The sequence below is a fragment of the Podarcis liolepis genome (assembly GCF_965112155.1).
Source record: "Podarcis liolepis genome assembly, chromosome: 11".
Taxonomy (NCBI): Eukaryota; Metazoa; Chordata; class Lepidosauria; order Squamata; family Lacertidae; genus Podarcis; species Podarcis liolepis.
This window is the reverse complement of record NC_139565.1, coordinates 12,636,211-12,652,887: the sequence shown is the minus strand read 5'-3', so window position 1 is coordinate 12,652,887 and position 16,677 is coordinate 12,636,211. Positions and strand designations below refer to the sequence as shown.

Here is a 16,677-nt window from a genome sequence, read left to right as displayed (position 1 = left end):
GGAAAAGAAAGTCTGGGAAATTATGTAATGAGAAAGTCTACATGAATTTGACTGGAGAGCAGAGGAGGCTGCTTTTGAGTTCAATCCTGCAACAATTGTCACATTTGCTAGCTTTTGTTGGCTTTTTGCAGTATAGTGACGCTGCAGAGAGCTTGCTGGGGAGACCATGCATTAAAAAGAGAGGACTCAAAAATAACTTAGAGAAGGTTTTAATAAGAAAAACAAAAACTCCATTTACACTAAATACATCAACAAACCAAACCAGACCCAACCACCAACCCATCCCCCAGGGATATGGGAGAGCTAGGTGCCGCTCCTTATATACTCTACCCAGATGCTGACACACCTTAATCAAATACAACTCAGCAGCACCTGCTATGTTACACAGCTGTAAAGCTGGGCCTCGTTATCTTGCTCTGGCCCTTGCTCTGGCCCCTTAAAGACATACACATGGAGTGGAACAATGATGAACCTTTACATTTAAAGAAACCATTCAACATTTCCCCTGCGGTTCATCATTGTGGAACAAAAACATAAAGCATACTTTGTACATGTTTTTCATGTGTAACCTTTGGAAGTGCTTTAGTAAAAATGTCCGCAATTTGATTGTCACCTGGAACATATTTAAATACAACCATTTCATCAGCAATTAGTTTCTTTACAAATTCTAAACGTAATCTTAAGACTCTAGTGCGCTGCGTATTGGTCTCTGAACACAGGATAGCAAGTCCACTCTGGGAATCAAGATAAACTTTTACTGGTAGTGTTACTTGCATCTGTAGGTCTGCAAATACTTGCAGATACCATTCTACATCACGAGTGGCCTGAACGCATGCACATAATTCACTCTCTGTTGTAGAGAGACAAATAATGGTTTGTGTCTGGGACTTCCATTCAAATGGACAACCGTTGTAACAAAACACCATACCAGACACACCCCTGTAATTATTTTGTTCTACTGCATGAGATGCATCGCAGAAAATTTCAAAACCTTTGTCAATACTTGTTGTAAACTGCAACCTATAATGTTTGGTATGTTTAAGGTACATTACCACTCTCTTAAGAGCAGAGAAACATTGTGTAGTGGGCTTTTCCACAAATTTTGCCAGAAAGTGAAAAGCATAAGTTATATCTGGTCTTGAGATTCTTTGAATGAAATTTAGCTTGCCTATAGCAGAACGATACAAAGTTTTGTTAGGAAATGGCTTATCTTCACCTGTAAAGGTGAAACCACACACCATAGGTGTTTCCTTCCCATTTGCATTTTCTAAACATAGCATTTCAACTAGATCATCAATTTTTGCAGTTTGATGAACCAGAAAAGATCCATTTTCGCCTTTCTCAATTTGCATGGATAAGTAATTTTTAGCTATGCCTAATTCCACCACATCAAATTTCTTCTGTAACTGTGAAACTACCTGTTCATATTCCTGTTTAGTTTTTGTAGAAATTAACACGTCATCTACATACACACATATTTTTGTTACAGAGTTTGCCCTTTCCTTTATAAACACACAATTGTCTGCCTTTCCTTGTGAAAAACCAATATCTAGCAATTCTTTTGCTAAAGTTTGGTGCCAATTCCTTCCACTTTGGTGCAGACCATAAAGGGATTTATTTAATTTGCATACCAAACCTTCAGCAGCGTCTATGCCTTCAGGGACACGCATAAAAATTTGTTCTTTTAAATCTGCAAACAAATATGCAGTTTTTATATCTAGGTGATAAACAGAATGTCCACGTTGTGATGCATCTTTTAACAAAAGCTTAACTGTTTCATATTTTACACTTGGTGAATAGCACAAATCATAATCTTCACCTGGAATTTGTTGAAAACCTCTAGCAACTAGTCTTGCCTTGTACCTTACAACTTCATTTTTGTCATTCATTTTAACTCTATAAACCCATTTTGAATCAATAAGTCTCATATCTGGGGTTTGTGGTACGAGAGACCAAGTGTTATGCTCTTTTAAAGAAGCTATCTCAGAGTTCATAGCTTTATACCAATTTACAGCTTGGTGCTTAGGTAAATTCTGAACATCATTGTAGCTTTTTGGCTCAAAAACCACCTTATTGGCATACACAGTATTAAAATGTTCATCTGCAAAACGTTGTGGCTTCTGCCTCTTTCTATCTGAACGTCTCAGTCCGGAAGGAGAGTCAGACTCCTCAGACTTAATGGGACTGAGTGAACTACTAGTTTCTGGTTGTAAATCACCATTGTCAGACTGAAGAGGTGCCTGTAGGCTAAGCTCACGGTCAGAAAACTCAAGAGAATCTAACCTTCCCTCGGGTGCCTGTGACTTTAAATCCTCAAACAAATTATCAGATTCAACAGGCTTTTTGTCTTTCCCCATTAATTCAGAATCACCATTTCCTCCTCCTGCTGCTGCTGCTTCCTCTTCTTCCTCAGTATCATTTATACCATTAGTATCTTGGAAAACAGCAACCCCATTCCAATTTACAGTTTGTATCATGCTTCTGGTAATATGAAATTTGCCAGTTGCTGGTATGTAAATTCTGTACGCCCCCTGCTGGTAGCCCATTAATTTTCCCTGAACACTACGTTCACCCAATTTCTGCTTAGCAGGATAATGCATAATTACATCTGAACCCCAAATACGTAGGTATTTCAGATTAGGGCGTTTTTTAAACAGCTTCTCATAGGGGGTGACATCTAAACCAGAATGATAACTGCGATTTCTAACATAACAAAAAGCATGGAGTGCTTCAGCCCAAAACGCTTTGGGCAGATTAGCATCGTGCAGACAAGTTTTAACCCCTGCCTGCAAGTCACGCTGCACAACTTCAACAAGCCCATTTTGCCAGGGACTTCGGGGGCAAGATAACTCATGAGTAGTCCCCTGCGCTTCCAGGAATTTCTCAAAATCCTCAGAAACAAATTCCCCGCCCCGGTCAGAAAACAGGTTATTAATAGGTTTGTTAAAGTGCGTTTTTACCCAGTTGCAAAAAACCTTGTACTTCTCAAATGCTTGGGACTTCTCAGCTATTGCATAAGTCCAACAATATCTACTATACTGGTCTATCAGAGTAAGCCAGTACTTTGAACCTCCTAATGAGGGTGGGAGTGGCCCAACTAAATCACAATGTACACGCTCAAATGGCTCAGTTACTTTCCTATCTGAGCACCTACCCTTGCGTGCAACCTTAATCTTATTTTTGCAACAGGATAGACACTGCATAAAGAATTTACATGGTTTTAAGTTGAGGCCATTGACAATATTCTTTGTCTTAATTACATCAGCAAAATTCAGGTGTCCCAGAATTCTGTGCGCCACGTGGATACACCCAGAATGTGGCCTTACATTCCTCAACTCCTGGCTTGACTGTGCTGCTCTGCAATTTATAGGCGATTGGGAGTAGGTGCGAAAATACAGTCTATATAAACCATCAGATTCCCGGGCATACAATAGACGTTTGTTCCCCTCGAAAAACTCACACATAGACTTTAAGAAACGCACAGTTATGCCTTGACGGGCAAAGCACCTTACTGACAATAAATTGTCCACTGACGGGCAGTAAATGCAGTTCGCTATTGTAATGTTTAAAGAGTCAAGTTTAACAGTACCCCTGCCAAGCGACTGCAATACTTGTGAATTGGCTAAATGTACATTACCAATTTCCTCTTCGAAAGAAATAAACAAGCTTCGATCATTGCAGACGTGCTGCGATGCTCCTGAGTCGATAACAAAAGACTTCCACTTGGCACCTTTAGGTCTTTTACGCTCTGTTGTCCGAGCATGAAAAGCTCGCGGCTCGTTTCTGTCTCTACTATACGATGCTGGCTGCTGGGCTGACGACCGTGATTGACGAACAGAAACAGGCTTGGGAGTACTTTGCTTTCTTTTGGATCTGCAGTCCCTTGCAAAATGTCCTTGCTTATTGCAGAACCAACAACGCTTTGCAGCTTTAAATGCAGTTGTATCACCACAGGTTTGCATATGGCGTTCCTCATTCTTTCTGGAAACAGGAGTGCTTATGGCACAAGCCTCCCTTCTATCCAACTCGCCCATTAATCTTGCCGTTACCCCTTCCACAGTTAATTGTGCTGGTGGAACGGCAGATATCTGGCTAGCTATACCATCAAAGTCCTCATTAAGGGAACAAAGGATGATAAAAACATACTGAATATCAGGTATCTCCATGTCCCTTTGAATTAACTCGCCGCGTATTGCCTCCAGACGTCTCAAGTGTGCTGCCAAATCACCACCAGGCTGCAACTTCATCTGGTACAACTGCTTGAAAAACGTCAATGCAGACGCTGACTCTTTTCTAACATGCACTGCTGCAAGACTGTCCCACATTTCTTTGGCAGTTTTCTTATTTCTTATATAGACTACTTGCTGGTCGCTGACTGCCAAATTAATTATCGCCCTGGCTTTCGCATCTCCTTTCGACCAAGCATTAGTTACAGGGTCAGGAGGGTCATCAGTTACATAGGTCCATACTTCTCTAGAGGTCAAAAGCGCCTCCACCCGAAAAGACCATAAACTATAGTTCTCATCTGTTAGCTGTGGGAAGACCAGAGCCTTCTCAGCTTCAGGAACCCGGTCAACCATTCTGGAACTCTTCCAGACCCACAAAAACTACGATAACAGGAGAAGGAGTTTTCAAACCTTTCTCAGAGTCCAAAAATATGCAGTCATCCACTCAGCAGCTGGGCCCATAACCAAAGATGTTGGCTTTTTGCAGTATAGTGACGCTGCAGAGAGCTTGCTGGGGAGACCATGCATTAAAAAGAGAGGACTCAAAAATAACTTAGAGAAGGTTTTAATAAGAAAAACAAAAACTCCATTTACACTAAATACATCAACAAACCAAACCAGACCCAACCACCAACCCATCCCCCAGGGATATGGGAGAGCTAGGTGCCGCTCCTTATATACTCTACCCAGATGCTGACACACCTTAATCAAATACAACTCAGCAGCACCTGCTATGTTACACAGCTGTAAAGCTGGGCCTCGTTATCTTGCTCTGGCCCTTGCTCTGGCCCCTTAAAGACATACACATGGAGTGGAACAATGATGAACCTTTACATTTAAAGAAACCATTCAACAGCTTTTACTTCAACAACCCCAAGGAGACTACATTCAGGCTCTTAAAGTAGCTTAAATGTCAGACAGGAAGGGACAGTGTCTACTTCCTGTCAGGAGGCTTCCAGTGACTCTACCAAGTGACTGGCCTGACCAGATATTGACAATGTTACATTGGAGGTGATGTTGTGCTGTTGGTGCCTTGATTCAAGTCACTGGACACAGCTTCCCCAACAAGTTTGAACTACAACTCCCATCATCCCTTACAATTGGCTAAGGGCTGATGGGAAATATAGTCCAAAACATCTGGAAAGCACCACATTGGAGAAAGCTGGTCTACTGTGCTGGCTGCTGGCATGTGGATATGTGTATGTACATATATTTGGCTAAAATATGAGTTGTATTTTATTGTCCCCTTGTTTGTTTTTGTTTGTTTCTGAATCATCTACAAACTTACTTGCTCACTCAGACTGAGATGGTTGCTCTCGCCAAGCATCAATCAGGCTGCCTGATGGCAGGTTCCTTGCCTTATGACAGGCCTGTGAAGTATAACCAATAAATCTGTAGTTATTTTTTATTCCCCCCTCAGCCTACGACTAATCATTTGCTCCTGCAAATTGTTTGCTCTCGCATGCCACACTCCTACAACAGACCCTCCAAGTGTCCCCATTTTCCAGGGATAGTCCCAGATTTACAGAAGCCAGCCCTGTTTCTGATTTGAATCCTGGAATGTCCCGTTTTTTCCTCAGGACGTCACTAATTTCATCAGGGAAATGTTGGAGGGTATGGTAGGGAAACCCTATTTTCATTGGAGAAATGTTGGAGGGTATGGAGTTATGTGAAACCCCCCCCCCAGCCAAGGAGCTAAGTAACAGTACAACTTTTAAAAGGGACACGGGTGGCACGTCCGCCAGCTTCTAATCGCGGATACCAGCAGCCTTCAAGCAAGCCAACTTGCCTTATTATCGCTCCCAGCATCCTACTGCTAGAGGATTGCCTCCTTCCATTCACCACTTTGCCTCCTCCAAGTGGAAGAAACCTGGGCAGTGCTGAATGTCACATCCGTTGCCAGGTGTGTCCTGCTGTAAATAAAAAAAGGGCTTTCCCCTTGGCCTGCCTTTATATCCACTCAGTTGCCAAGTGCTTTTGTGACATCACAAGAAACCCACAGCCAATGGCAACAGCTGGGGAGGCATCATCTTCATTGCTTTGAGCCTCACAATGGCAGGTGTACCTATCAGTGATTGTGTGCTTGTTTATTCGGCCCATGGGTGGAGCTGTGGTCTAAACCACCAAGCCTCTTGGGCTTGCCAATCAGAAGGTCAGCAGTTTGAATCCCCAGACGGGGTGAGCTCCCGTTGCTCTGCCCCAGCTTCTGCCAACCTAGCAGTTTGAAAGCATACCAGTGCAAGTAGATAAATAGGTACTGCAGCAGCAGGAAGGTAAACGCCATTTCCGTGTGCTCTGGTTTCTGTCACGGTGTTCTGTTGCACCATGAGTGGTTAAGTCATGTTGGCCACATGACCCGGAAAGCTGTCTGCGGACAAACACTGGCTCCCTCTACCTGAAAAGTGAGATGAACACCACAACCCCATTGTTGCCTTTGACTGGACTTAACTCTCCAGGGGTCCTTTACCTTATTACCTTACAACCTTTAGAAGACATTGGAAGGCAGTTGTGCTTGGGGAATTATTATTTTTTTAAAAAAAGTTTAATGTTTTATTAAACATGAGTCTTTTAAAAGCGGCCCCATGGAACATGTGCACTCTGTATCCATGGGGCCTCTTTTAAAGGACTCACTCTGTATATGGGGGGACAGAAAAATTGGGGATTTCCCCACAATTTCCCCCGCTTTCCCCTCCAAGCCTTTGCATCTCTAAGTGGGACAGGAAAATATTGCGGTGATCCAGACCCAGAGGAGTAGAATCAAACTTCTTGATATGTTCTAATTTAGTAGTTTCATCTTGGGATCTCTTCTGAAGTTCCCTTCCCAGAGACTTTTCAGCATTCACTGCTGAATCGGAAAAGTCAAACAGAAGCAGGGGAAGGGGAGGGGATGAGAAGATGAAGCTTCTTCTTTCACTTACGTTCTCCTGTGATGTAAAGAACCTTGCTTTTGCAGCAGCTCTGCATCAAGAAGGCGTTCGGCTGTCATAATCCTTGTGCCGCGTTCAGTGAGGAAAATGCAAGTTTATCATAACTGTTTATATAGCATGAGTGGTTGCTATGGTTTGTTTTACATCTCCGGTGGAAAAAGAACAATGGCCTGGCAGTTTAGTCATAGTTTGCTATTTGGGAAATTCAGAACGGTCTTAAAGCTCTCACTTCTGCTGGATTATCCACAGGTTGGAAATAACTTTTGGTGAAGTTACAGCATTAATTCAGTCATCCTTCTCCACCTCTCAAATGAAGACTGTGAGGCCTGTCTTCCCAAGGATTCCTTGCAGTTCCTGGGGCTAACATTTCAAGAATTCATTCTCATGGAGGGACAATATGTACAACAATAAATCACACCCCACCAAATTCAGTTAAATATATATATATATTTCTGGAAAAACGTTATACTAAACGTACAATCTCCTCTGTTCAGGCCATGTTCTACATGCACATCTGGGCCCTAATGAAATGGATGCATATTTTCATATTGATGGGGACATCTATCATCAGCATCTAAGGTTACCAGCCGCTACATTTGTCTAGAGGCCACGTGAGCTGAATTGTGATTGGAACGAATATTTGTGCTTCAAATATATCCTGAGCACTTGGGATTGTACCGATTCTCTGCCACACAGCTGCCTCTGTGTGCAGCTCAGCTCATGCAAAGTTATGCAGACCTCAGAATCCGAAACCAGGGAAGAGAGACGGCGGAAGAAGATTGGAAGAAATTTAAGGACTATCTTGGGAAATATTACAAAATTAGTGAATGTTAAATTGATGTTGGATAGAATTTAAGTGGTTATCAGCTGTAATGATTAAGATGATTGGGGGGGGGAGAAAGAAAGGTGTAAAATTAAGTGAAAATTAAGGGTGAGGATTTGCTAAATGAATAATTTGAATTGGAATACAAAAAGCGGAGGTATGAGAAGGTCCGAGAAATAAGTTAAAAGAAAATAAGTGAATGAAATTATACGTGTTGTTAATTTTTTTCTGTATTTTTGTTTTTTGTTTTTGTTGTATAATTTTTGAAAATTTAATAATTTTTTTTAAAAAAAACAACAACAACAAAGTTATGCAGACCTCATCTGCTTTTGTCGGAGTCACTTCGGTGCATTCAGTTGAGCGACACAATGAAGTTCAGCAGCATGGAACCTGAGCAGTTCGCATGTCGGCAGAGCCCATGGAACGACAGGTCTATGATTCTTCTGTTGTCATGCTCTTTTCACCATCTACTTGGCTTGGGGTACATGAATCCTGTACAGCAACAGTGACCATGTGATCTAATTGAGCATTCTTGTAAGGAAAGCATCACACAACTGGCTGGCTGGCACCCTGAACAGGAGCAATCCACTGCAGCATGTTTGTTCAAGGACTCATTTGGAATCAGCCTACAACCCACTAGAGATGCATGAAGACTCCAGGTAGTATAACAACTATCGGCTGTATAAAGTTCCATCAGTATATTTCACTCAACCATGTAAATATCTTAGGTTTGCCGTGTCTTGGCTGGCCATATCAGACCTGCTTCTGCTTTCTCTATTTCCTAATTATTTCTGGAGCCTTGTGTGTATTTTTAGATGCCTCTCTGCTGCTTGAGCCATTTTCCTTATGCAAACAGAAGAAGCTGTATCACAGCAGAATTCACGCTTTGATGAATTTTACTGCTTAACTGCAAAGCAAATCAAGGTTGCACCCATCATACTACTTTACATCAATCAATATGCATTGACGTATAAGCATTTAGGTTCTAATCTTTCAGCAAGATGCATTAGATAGCATATGGTCTGTGCATGTACGGTCTTACTGGAATGCAATGAACCACTGGTTGTTACCTTCTGCAGATGTAATCCCCAGAGAGATCGAAAGCAGAAACAGTGTGTGATATCATTAATTTCCCTTGGATATTATTTCTGGCATATGCATCCAGAACTCCCAGAATTTCCATGTCCGATCCACCAGCATTCTCTCTCCCACAGTCTTTTGGACCATCATCTCTTCTGTTTCATGCATGTACCCAGCTGAGTATGACAATAGGAATACAACACGCATGAAGAAAAGTGGTGAGATTATGATGTCCCACTTTGTTCCTTTTTTATATATAATTTTTATTAAATTTTCTGTTTTACAATTTAGAATACTCATTTAAATATCCTTCAAATATCAATGATTTCCCTTCTTCTCTTTCCATGGTTCATTTGCAAGTCACAAATCCCTTCATATTTTACATAAACTAAATCATTCAGTATTCCATTATTACATCCATCAGAACTTATTTACACTGTTGAATTTTTCTTAATGTTGCTAATGTTTTCAGGTGTATACAATTCCTCCCCCCTATATTCAATAAACATTTTCCAATCTTCTCTAAATGTATGTTCGTCTTGTTCTCTTATTCTATATGTTAAGTCCACAAATCCATCAGCTTAAGTTGCCATTCTTCTTTAGTTGGGACCTCTCTTGTTTTCCATTTTGGGGCTAACAAAACATGGACCACAGTAGTGGCATACATAAATAACCTTTTTTGAAACCTGGGAATTTCTGTCTGCATTATCCCCAACGAAAAGGAGAGCTTGTGGTGAGATTATGATGTCCCACTTTGAACATAGGAGAGGGAAGTCCATCGGAAATGTTATGTTGAACCTGAGAATAAGAAGCGAGCATTCATCTGTCGGAGTCATGTGATCTATTGGCTGGTGATGTGGACACAGGAAACCCTCTGTTTGAGACGGCCATTATGGCACACGCTCATTAAGCTGTCTTGGGCAAGCGGCCATCTTTCAGTACGGTTCAGTTTCTTTAAGATGGAAATGGTGTGTTCCTCGTTGCTTTTGTCAGGATGAATGGGAACAGGGTTCTTACAAACAAAAGAGCTCTTTCGGATCATGCCAAAATTGCATTGAGAATATTATCGCTGCTTCCAGCATTAGCAAACCAATATCTGACAAGCAAGGCTGGAAGACCTTGTCAGTCTTGGTCTGTTCTTTATCTCAAGTGTGTAGCAGAGAGCAATAGTGCCTCTGAAAATGGAATTTCCATTTAGCTGTCATAGATAATAGCTCTTGCTGCTGTGAGTGAGGTGGAGGGGAATAAGGAGGTTTGCTGGTCCACACTACTAGAAGCATGAGGACTGGGGGAGGCGGGGTTTGTGAGGTGCAAAGGGAGAGGGGTGGTTTATTGGCAAGATTCAAAGAGAGGCAGAGAGCTTGGCAAGGTGTAAAAATTCATAGAATTGTAGAGTTGGAAGGGACCCTGAGGATCATCTAGTCCAATTGCAATGGAGGAATATGCAGCTGTCCCATCCGGGGATCAAACCTGCAACCTTGGCATCATCAGCACCACACTCTAACCAACTGAGTTATTGAGGGTATAGAAAGGAGTTTTAGGATGGGAAAGCAGATGTGGGAACCATGAAGGGCTGAGGAGCATAAGCTAGACAGGGTTGGTGAGCGATGCAAGCAGGGACACAGCCCCTAGATGACAAATAATAACATTGTGTGCTTATTGGGTGGACCAAATGACAGACGTTGCCTGAGGCAGGAATCCCAATCCGAGGTCAGTTGAGAACTCATGACGCATCTGTCAGGAAAACACTTTCCTTTGGCCTTTGTCACCACTCCATCAAATGAAAATTATCACTAGTTCACAGGAGGTGAAGGTAAAGAGTCTACAACAATTCGTTCATGGAAAGTTCAGGATACAAAATTCAAAAAAAAAATACATGTTTGTACCTAAAGCTCAGCAGAGGAGACTTCACCTCAGCTAACCTGTGCCCCTCCATATTTTGTTTAACTGTGACTCCCATCAGCCCCAACAACATGGCCAGTGGTCAGGAGAGATATGAGTAGCAATCAGAAAACATTTGGAGATCCATACACTTCCCATCACTGTTCCAGAGGAATGCTATAGTAAATAATACAAAAGCTCCTTGTGGCAGAACCAGAGCATATAAACACGGGATATGAATGAATTTCAAAGTCTGTTGCTCTTTGAACAGGTCACAATGGAGCTACCTTCTTCCAAGTGCAGTTTAAGAGGGCACATCAGGTTATGTTCAGCGTCACTGAAGTTAAACAATGTGTCCTGAATAACCCAACAAGGTAGAAACATAACATAAATGCCTGGTGAATGCAGCAGTACCACATAAACATAATCTTCCTCATTGCAGCAATTGATATTTATACAGTCTTAACCTTCCTTAACCTGTAATGAACCCTTGACTGCACATGAAGATAAGAAAGATTTTCTTTTGAGTGAAAAAGGGCATTCTCTGTTTAAATGCTGCACAGCCTACATGCTACAATCTCCTTTGTTTTCTTCCACAATCTTCCTTCATAATCCTCAATAGGTCTGTAAGGAGAGACGGAAAACAGGGACAGGAGAGCTAATGGAAGTTTATCAAAGGAAGCAGGGGTTATGAGTATTACAATCTCATGCCTAAGCATATGTGATCGCAACCTCTTTCCAAGCGAGTACAAGACTTTAGTCTTCGTAAATTATTCGAGTCTGGTAATAATAGCCAAATCACCACCACCAGGTGGTCAGAGCAACTGTGCAGAATGGTCCTAAGTGGCCAATGTGTTCCAGGCTAAGAGTCATCTAAGCATGTCATTGTGGGTGTTTTATTTGGCTGGTTGTGGATTACCTGCCATGCTGTAAGTGACTGTAGTTGTAGCCCACTCTGAAATTGCTGTGCCACAAAATGGAGAATTTTATTATTATTATTAAAATAAAACAGGAGTGGGGAACCTCAGGCTGAGGAGTCAAATAAGGTCCTCTAAGCCTCTGTATCCACCCCTAGTGATTCTCCCTAGAGTACTCCTCTGCTCCTCCTCCGCTGCCTGATTGGAATGTGTCCTTGAAATGTAATAGTGCCTCTTTCTTGCCTCGGTGTGGACAGGTATGTTTGACTTAATGTCCTTCTTCTTTGGTGATCACTCATAGCCAAGTAAGATTGTCTTCTATGAACACGGTCTTAACAGTGAGTCCGTAAGTGACTGTGGAGGCCAATTCTGAATCCACACGTCCTTCCACAGTGGGGACATAGGTTTCTGGGTGGGAGTTGATCATGGTGAGGGTTTGCCAAGCGTGCCTTCCTCTTGGCACATTTCTCCCTTTTGTCCTGAGTTTGAGCATCTGCAAAGTTCATGACACCTTTGGCGAAGGCTGTTCTCCAGTCAGAGCACTCGCAGGCCAGTTGTCAGTGTTTATACTACATTTTTTAAGATTTGCCTTGAGAGTCTTTAAACCTGTCTTGTTGACCACCAGCATTACACTTTCCATTTTTAAGTTGGGAATAGAGTAGTTGCTTTGGAAGACGACAATCAGGCATCAGAAGAACATGACCATTCCGATGTAAAAATCCTACTTCACGAGGGTAAAAGTGGCATTGGTTCCCCCACCCACTTTTGTCTCTGTTCCCACCCACTGCTGCTGTGCGGACACTGGAATGTACCCCATGAGGGAATGTGGTTCTCCAGCTGGAAAATGTTGCCTAAAGGCCAGTGTCCCAAGGTGGGATGAAGCCCTCACCTTAGGCAGTGGAAGTACCTCAGGTGTTGGGGGCCAGTGGCCAGAGGTAGCAATTCCCGTTTTGCCTCAGGTGGCAAAACAGGATAGGCCACCTCTACTAAAGGCTGTAGAATAGGAAAAGCTACAGGTGATCACTAGCCAATGATGTCAGAGACATGAATACTAAAAGGACGCTACACCCATTTTTAGTGAAGGCCTAAGGCAGCTATATAAGGACGCGGGTGGCGCTGTGGGTTAAACCACAGAGCCTAGGACTTGCCGATCAGAAGGTCGGTGGTTCGAATCCCCGCGATGGGGTGAGCCCCTGTTGCTCGGTCCCTGCTCCTGCCAACCTAGCAGTTCAAAAGCATGTCAAAGTGCAAGTAGATAAATAGGTACCGCTCCGGCGGGAAGGTAAACGTAGTTTCCGTGCGCTGGTCTGGTTCGCCAGAAGTGGCTTAGTCATGCTGGCCACATGACCCAGAAGCTGTTTGTCGGGTCTCTCAGCCAATAAAGCAAGATGAGCGCCGCAACCCCAGAGTCGGCCACGACTGGACCTAATGTTCAGGGGTCTCTTTACCTTTTTAAGGCAGCTATAGTTTCCCCCAGCTGAATATTGCTACCATTGGGGTCCAGTGACCTGCCTGAAGAATATACATTTCTGAAGCTAAGACAACAGTGGTGGCTGGTGAAATGGTATAGTATGTGAAACTGTCACCAGTTACATTATGACAATGAAAGGGGGGAGGGGAATTCCTGCCTCACCTTTCACCCCTATGAGGTAGCAACGAAACTGCTGCAGGTAGAACCATGAAAGTATGTCGTTGCTGAGAGGATAATGGCTGTGTGTGGGCACCTGGTGTGCTCAGGATCAACTATTCACTCTGCAAGGATATACAGTTGTACCTTGGGTCTCGAACGCCTTGTGACTTGAATGTTTTGGCTCCCAAACGGACCAAAACCCGCAAGTAAGTGTTGTGGTTTGTGAACTTTTTTAGGGAAAGCTAAACATCCAACATGGCTTCCAATTGAGTGCAGGAAGCTCCTGCAGCCAATCAGAAGCCGTGCCTTGGTTTTCAAATGTTTTCAGAAGTCGAACAGATTCCGTTCGAGAACCAAGGTACTGCTGTACTTGCATAATAGAAGATTCTGGCTGCAGCACCCCTGACCTCCTACTTTTTCAAAGTAAGGGTGGGATTCTCTGTCACGATCCTGTGACCATCTACAGTTTTACCTGACTAGTGAGGTAGGACAGCTGAAAATAATGCCAAATCTAAAAAAAGAAGAAGCTTTGAGCCAAAATCTACACTTCCGACATGGTTGCCACACGTCCATACATTTCAGGGACTTCTGTCCAGACGCAGTTTACGAGGACCGCATCCAGGCTATGTCCGGGAAATTTCAAATGTATGGCAGTCCTGTGGGTCTAAACAGCCTGGGGCACAAATATTAATGGCTCTCTAGTGGCTATGGTGGCTTATTTACCAGAAGTAATGTATTTCTTGGGCTCCATGATCACTGCAGATGATGACAGCAGTCACGAAATTAAAAGGCGCCTGCCTCTTGGGAGAAAAGCGATGACAAACCTAGACAGCATCTTAAAAAGCAGAGACATCACCTTGTTGACAAAGGTCTGTATAGTTAAAGCTATGGATTTCCCATTAGTGATGTATGGAAGCGAGAGCTGGACCATAAAGAAGGCTGATCGCTGAAGAATTGATGCTTTTGAATTCTGGTGCTAGAGGAGACTCTTGAGAGTCCCATGGACTGCAAGAAGATCAAACCTCTCCATTCTTAAGGAAATCAGCCCTGAGTGCTCACTGGAAGGACAGATCCTGAAGCTGAGGCTCCCATACTTTGGCCACCTCATGAGAAGAGAAGACTCACTGGAAAAGACCCTGATGCTGGGAAAGATTGAGGGCACAAGGAGAAGGGGACGACAGAGGATGAGACAGATGGACAGTGTTCTCAAAGCTACCAGCATGAGTCTGACCAAACTGCGGCAGGCAGTGGAAGACAGGAGTGCCTGCCGTGCTCATGGGGTCACGAAGAGTCGGACACGACTGAACGACTAAACAACAGCAACAACAAATGCATTTAGTGTTAACTCAGGAGGTGTAATCTCGATTCTGACCAAACTAAGTATCCTTATAAAAAAAATTCCTTCCAATGGCACCTTAAAGACCAACTAAGTTAGTTCTTGGTATGAGCTTGGTATGAGTTGATATGAGTTGGTCTTTAAGGTGCCACTGGAAGGATTTTTTTTTATTTTGACTATGGCAGACCAACACGGCTACCTATCTGTAACTGTAAGTATCCTTATGCATGCTTTACTGACAGCCTGGAGGCACCATCAAAAGCCAGAGCATTAAACGTAGCTTTATTCTTTGCCCCTGCCCTTAAACTGCCTGCTATTTCCTTGTTGTTTTCATTTCTCTGTATTTCACCAGTAAAATAGCTTTATTGGGTTAAGTAATCTAGACTGTGGTGATACTGCAATCTCAGGTCTGCTCCTCCATGTACCTAAACACTCTACAACTGATATGAGAATAGGGAAAACGGAGGGGGGGACCTCACGTCTCAGGAGACTGAGGGTCAGTGGCCCTTGAGAACACCCCCTCCTCAGCAATCCTTGCAACTCTCTCTCTTGGAGAAATAGGCATTTCTCATGGAGAACAATGGGGAAAAAACCTCTGAGGAATCATCTACAGTCCAGTGTAATGTGGGCGTTGGGAAGCCCCTGTTTGTGAGCAGATTCCACGACACTTCTCATAATAGCCATTTCTTATTTTAGTCTATTGTCACTCATGGCCTCTGAGCTAACAAGCTAATAAATACGTGTTATAAATTTCACTCCAAAAGAGAATGCTTGGAGTCTTTCATAGCTCTGCTATTACAAGAAAATAATTTCTCAGCTTTCTCCGTATTGTTGCATCTGTCTCCTGAGTGGAAAGTTAATCCTATGGCATTATATACCCCTCCTTTTGCAGTATAATTTAGCTTGTCTGAATATGCTTGAGGTTTAAATGTGGACAGCTCATTATACATCACAGCAATAGTCCTTTTTTTTACTGCCTGAAATAGTTTCATAACCTTACGCTGAAAAAGTCTCATTAGCACTCTGCTCAGGTTACTGACCACTGTTTTTACTGCAAGCTTATAGTATCTTAATCTTTAATGGAGAAAACAGTAGCCTTAAATCTGGTTTCATCTTTTTTTAACAGCAGACAAACTGAAATAACTTTTGGAAACTGACAGTCTTAAACCTTAAATGTACAACCAAACTGTCTGTTTAAGGTATGATATATAACTCTTTTCTGCCTTTCACCTTCTTCCCCAAATCCCCAATCTGATATGTACCTTTGTATTACAATAGTATACATCATTAAGGCATGTCTACGCCACAAGTCTCATTTGCAACCCAATACATTCACCAGTTCTCATTGCTTCAGCCATATTTTTATGTGACCATCTATTCTCCTCCCTGCTATCTTTTCTAATGTTCATTGGGGGCATTAAATGGCCCACATATATTTGGTTGTGTGAGTTGTCCCTTGAGGAGCACACAGTTTGCTTGTCTATCACAACCTTCAAAGATGGATTTATTTCAGTCTTCAAAGTAGTCCAGCATCCCATTCTTACAGTTGCCAAGGAGATGCCAGTGGGAAGCCTGCAAAGGACATCTATGGAATAGCATTTTCCTCACTTGGGATGCCCTACAGCTGATATCCAGAGGCATGCTACCTCTGACATTGGAGAGTTTGGACTCTGGTAGGGGACATGGATGGCGCTGTGGTCTAAACCACTGAGCCTCTTGGGCTTGCCAACCAGAAGGTTGGCAGTTCGAATCCCCGCAACGGGGTGACCTTCTGTTACTGTGTCCCAGCTCCTGCCAACCTAGCAGTTTGAAAACACACCAGTGCAAGTAGATAAATAGGTACAGCTGCTGTGGGAA

General features: G+C 42.9%; 1 long non-coding RNA gene across 4 annotated transcripts in view; it reads right to left on the bottom strand.

The window, feature by feature from the left end:
- The window catches only part of LOC310688506, a 486,265-nt gene that overhangs the window by 16,075 nt on the left and 453,513 nt on the right, over window positions 1-16,677 (bottom strand). For 2 of the 4 annotated variants that reach the window (XR_014516983.1, XR_014516984.1), the window contains exon 1: window positions 5,523-5,959. The exons of the other annotated variants lie outside the window; for them this stretch is intronic. This is a non-coding gene — a long non-coding RNA (uncharacterized lncRNA). Of the gene's footprint in view, window positions 1-5,522; window positions 5,960-16,677 lie in introns of those variants that run through there. 4 annotated transcript variants of the gene reach the window in all.